The following is a 5,945-nucleotide window of genomic DNA, read 5'->3' on the forward strand; positions in this document are numbered from 1 at the left end:
TACCCTGAGCTTTCTGCTCTAGGTGAGCATTACTGCAAAGCTTACCATGACGCTGGTAGTAAAGGTCATCTCTGGCCATTTAGCTGAATACAAAAATGAACACAGAGGGATTTTCTTAATACCAAGAGCTGAATCAAGGTTTGACTGCTCTTTTAACTATATCTGAGGATGATAATAGAACTAATTGATGGAAATATTAGTTTACTAACACCGGCTCAGCCCTTTTTTAAGTCTACAGAAACACTATCTTACTCTGAATTCAGAAAATATTTCTATAACCTTCTGGGAATAGTATCTAAAATCTAGCCTAGTCTAAAAAGGCTGCTTTAGGCTTGCTGAGCTCAATAAAATATATATTAAAATATCAATTGCAATCTGAATATATTAGTGAAAACTGGACTGTCGATCTTTTTTCTTTTTTTTTTTCCTAGTTTGATTAGGTGATAGAGATCTGAACCCAGCAGCTGCAGCAATGCTTGATTTTTATTGGCAGTGTTATTTCTGCACAAAAGACATGGCTGTATTCTCTAGGGACTGTGAGATGCTGTGTTTGTGATGCAACAAAAACATAGTAGGTATTAAACGTCCTAGCTCTGTATCTGTGCTTCTGGAAGAAGCATATTAGGAAACAAGGGTTGGAAAAAGCTTCATGGATCAACAAATCATGCTGTTATTGCTGTTTCATAAACTACAAATCAAACTTTACATCAGTTAAGATTTTTGTCTTAGCTGCTGTACTTGGAAAACTAATCAGAAATGTCATTGTTCTGAAGGGTAGAACCCTTCTAGTTTCCAGTCTGAGAGAATTCAGTTTATATGCATTTCTTCATCTACCTACTTTAACCTTTAGCTTAAATTATTCTTTTAAATACCTAATCTTTATCCTGAAGTGCATTTATAGGGAATGATGGTCATATGCTCTGATGAGCTGTTCTTTCTTCTCATGTAATAGTCTCTTCATTCTTTTGCCAGTAGCTTTTTTTCTTTTGCATGTTTCAGTCTCACTTAACTTTTAAAAGCATGAATAACAGAATAATGACAAAGATTAATGTTTTTCAGTCTCTCCTGGAAATGTCTGTTTCGATTGTCTCGAACTGCTCATTTAGTTTTTTCACAATTTTATCCCATTGGTGGCTCATCCTGTGACTGATGACTAATATGCCCAGGTTTCTTTGTGACACCTGCAATTGATGAGCTTACAGCTCCTAGCAAAATTCCCTGTTATTAGTCCTCTGGTGAGCTGAAAGATATCGAGAGCTGAACGTATAAGAGTTGGTCCTTTCATGTTAGTGGCCTAGATAATGTTCCTAATTTTGCTTGCAGCAACTTTGTAGGACTTCCCAGTCACTTTATTTGTAAATCTAGGGAGAAGAGAAGTTTCACAGTTGTCTGTTTTCTTAGCTATGGATGAGGTTAGTGGATTGTGTTTTAAAAAAGTGGACCACAAAGTCAGGACCTCAAGAGCTGCAGCATCTTTAAAGTGAATTACTGTGGAAGTGTCACACCTGGAAGTGTCATATGCCTGATAATTTGTATGAGGTGTGTGGCTCATAAGAACCTTAGAGGTGCTGTAAAGGAGGAATTGAAGGCTTCTGAGGCCTCCCACCGAGGTGGCCGCTTTGATTCTTTTTTACAACCAAGTCTAAGCATCTTCTAAACTTCAAGGAAATTCAAAGGTTTTAATTACCACAGCTTATGAAGGTTTGTGACTGAGGACAAAGTATTAATCATTTTATGTCTATCTTCCAATGAAACATGAAGATAAATAGAGATATTAGCCTCTGGGTATAGCCTTCAGTTGGCTGTTCCAGTACCCTTTGAACTTGTGAAGAATGGGAGAAAATGTGAACTGATGAATATTAATGATTTGGCCTATGTTCTTCTTGAATACTGGGAGGCACAGCAATTGGAGTAGGAAAAAAGAGACAGCTGATGGGCAAGAAAAATGATAAAGGCATTGAAAAATGAGATCTGTGAAAAAGTTTCTATATATTTAAATTAGTTTTTCAGCAATGTATTAGCAGGTTCTTACCTATATCACCTTCAGCTGGGGCAGCAGTGCAAATTCAGTCATGTTTCCACAAACTTCACCTAAGGCCTTTGTGAATTTTTATTAGCTGAGAATTCCCTGTGCTGTGCTGCACTAATAACTGTGTCTGCCCTATAACTTAGGAACACAAGGGACAACAATGACTGAACACTGTTTGTTTAACTTATTATTGGTTGCTACCTTAATTCCCCAGAATATTACATCCCACTACTTAGCAGGCATTTGTACACTGCTGTATATTTAACAGACCTTCAGGTTATAATTTCAACAATAAAGTGCACAGCTGGGTGGCAGAGGGAAGGAAGTGGTTGCCAACCAGAGTATGATTCAAGTGTTTGTTGGTTTGTTTTTTAATAAAGTATTCAAGGTCAGAACCATTTTATTTTTTAAAAGAGTAGTGGAGTATCTAAGGACTCCAGGTTCTCTAGAAGTTGAAGATCAGGCATTTCTAGAGACTGAACCTGGTAAAATTAACCATTTCATGTGTTAATGCCATCTGTCTCAGTTTACAGACAAGTTTAGGAGAGGAAGGCTCTGGAATGACTGTTTCCTCTAACAAAAAAAAAAAAAAAGGGGTACTAACAATCCCTTTCTGCTAATGAGAAAATTATTAGTAGTGGATGAAATTGAAAAATACCCAAACATTTATTGACAAACTGCTCACATGGCATGGGGAAAAAATGAATAAATGCTAGATATTGACTTGTCAGTACTTTATGCCCCCAAAACAAAAATAAAAAAACACCAAAAAACCCCCCCACCCCCCAAACAAAAACAAAACAAAACAAAAAAGCCAGGGGAAGAAAAACCCGCGGATGAAGCTGGTGGATTTAGGGTCCTTTCTTTCCTTTCTGAGGTCTGGGGCTGGGATGGAGAAGCTGCTCAGCTCCCCACTGGTCCCCTCTTCTCCCATGGATAGTCCTCTCTGGCTGTGGACCAAACCAAACAGTTCAGGGAACAAACAAATGCCTCAAAAAATTGCTGCCACAGTCTCCAGGACCAGGGAAAGGGAAAAAAACTTCTTCCCTAAGCCAACAAAAACCCACACTAGCTAAGCAACAGAGAGCCCAGTCTGCCTGGCACCTCGGATGCCAGGGAGCGAGGTTTGAAAAAGCCAGGGCCAGATCCCCAAGGCTCCTCCTGCCCCAGACCCACCTCAAAGAACAACAACCATCTCTGGGCATAGAGCAGACCACAAGGGAATAGAAAACCCCAAGCCACCATCTTCAGTGTCCCTTGATGTGTCCACACCCTGGCAAACTTCAAACTGGCCTGGTACCTTGGATCTGGCAGGAGGCTACTCTGCTTAAAAGTTTTCATACATGTTCTGGAAACACTTCCCATCATTTCTGCAATGTGGTCAACCCTCAAGCAAATGAAATTGCAGTTAAAATGTTTGGGAATAATCTTTCTAGCAAAGAGTTTACTTTGCCCAGGATTAGCACAATTAAACTCTGGTTGCAAGAAAACACATCAAAAAAACCCTTTTCCAGCTCTCTCTTATTTGCTTTCAGAATTTTACATATAAAACAGCTACTACAGTTGGTATCAGCTGAGCCACTGAATTCTTTCCATTTTATATGGTTATTTTGAAATTGAACAACAGTGTTTGGGGTGGTTTTGGACAAAGTGTGGGTTTTGGAACACTCAAACAACAGAATTCTTTATTCCTTTGCTGAGAACAATACCATGGAGAAGTCCTTGGCAATATGAATGGGGTTTTCCTTTTTCTGTGTGAAGTATGGTGAAATATCTGGCACAAATAGGGAAGTCCAATTTTTCTAGTGCTGTGGACAGATGCTAGTTTTGGATAACCTCCAATAAACCACTCTCAGGAGTCACATATGTAATTCTTGAAACAGACAATTACAGCAAGTAAGCCACAGTCTATCAATTAATGCTTCAAGAGTTGTTCAAGAAAATCCTTCATACAGAATGTTCTTTTGGTTGTTAACTGAAAGGGTAATTTCTCTCTGTTTAATTAAGTCAAATACATGTGTTACTTAGGAATAATGCTAAGTATTAATTTATTTTCCTTTCTAATTTTAATTATAGGGTATGCAGAAGCTTATAAAAAATACCTGATAAACTTTTCCCTTTCCCTGCTCTCAGGTCCTAAGAATAGAGGAAAATAGTAGATACTTTAAGTGAACTGTTGGTATGTTTAGTTCATCAGGCCTTACCTGGAGGAACAATGCCCTGAAAATAAGCTTCAGGTCTCTTCTCCCTGGGCAAAGGTGAACAAACTTGGCTAAAGTTATAAAAAATTTTTTAATTGGTCTGTTTCATGACACTTAGAGAAAGGTTCTATTGTAAGATTCTTAGTGAAACAGAACAACTTCTGAATTGTTTATTTGAGTAACTACACAAAACTTTATTTTGCCTCTTGTTTTGCACTAAAGCCAAGCTCCAGTTTTACTAAGGATCACGCTGATAGGCCTGTATTGCGAAACAGATGATGTTTCATGATGTTCCTTGCTATTTCTTGCACGCCAAGATTCAGGTCTCCTCTTTGGGCCTCTGTCTAAGATCAGTTTCCCTATTCCTTGAAAAGCTGTTGTAAATACACTTCTAACAAATGTACAATCTATCTGACTCTAGAGAACATCATCCAAAGAATATTGATTTACTTTTGAGAATAGACCATTTTAGAAGTATGCCACTGTGCCTTGCTGCATTGTTATGCTTACATGAGACAGATGAAAAATTGTTATTTATAGGGAAATTGCACAGTAGAAACTGTTCAGTACCACACAGCCACTGGTGATTTACACTGCTCTGTAAATCACCAACTGCAAATTACTCTAAATGACACTGAAATAGTGAAGAAGTTAAAAATCTGGCATGATTTATGTAAATCTTTCAAGTGATTATCATGTATTAAACACCACAAGATTTCTGTGTGATATCTTTATTTGAGCTGTAAGCTTTATTTCAGCGTCAATAGAGAAGAATCATTTTTATTCCATAAGAATTTAACATAGACTGCTGGTATGGAAGCTTTTCACTCATTGATATTTGTAGAGAAGTTGTCAGAGACTGGAATACCTCATGCCTCAAACATTGATATAAAAGAGTTCTGCCCATTATAACAAAAACCATATAAAGAAGCTACAACCAAAGAAGCCTCCCTGAAGATACGTGACTGGAGCTTTGGACTGTAAGTTAATCTGCCTAGATAATACTATAGGATAGAACCCTATAGATACTGCAGAGGATTAATGGAGCATCATTGGGATCCAAGGAGTGGTGATATTTTCTTTATTCTGTCTCTGTCACTCTCTTTTTGTCCTCCTCCCACCTATTTTCTATTTTTCTTTCTTTCTCTCTCTCATATGTACTGTCAAATAAAATCCATACTATTGCCACTGGCATATGGTCTCATTTACACCTTTATTCGGGCAGAGGCATTTCTGAGAACTTTATTAACCAGATCATGACAGAAGTGTACGAGATCTAAAAAACAGGTCATGTTATGTGCTTACAGGTCTGTGATAGAGTCAACTACAAGAACTGTTGTGGAATTATTTCTTACTGCTCACTGTTCCTTGTAGTAAATTCCCCAGAGATGAGGATTGTGGTTCTGGTTCCTGATAAATTATTTGGAATGATAGTATCCTAAGGTGTGGGCTGGCACTTTTGGATTGAGAGAGGAACCTTGGTTAGGCCTGCCTGTGCAACAGGATAATAGAATGAAATAAGTTGAAAATGACACTTTCCTCTGCATCCACCTGAATTAATGCAAAATACCTACTTAAACTGTTTTATTCACTTAATTTGACTTGAGGCAGATTAGTATCACTGACTACCTTTGAGAAGAGCTAACAGAGACTTGCAGGAGGACTACACTTCTTAGTAGGAATATGAGTTTTTGCCCATGGCTTTTGCCCCTTAA

This window comes from Anomalospiza imberbis, chromosome 15 (assembly GCF_031753505.1).
Source record: "Anomalospiza imberbis isolate Cuckoo-Finch-1a 21T00152 chromosome 15, ASM3175350v1, whole genome shotgun sequence".
Taxonomy (NCBI): domain Eukaryota; kingdom Metazoa; phylum Chordata; class Aves; order Passeriformes; family Viduidae; genus Anomalospiza; species Anomalospiza imberbis.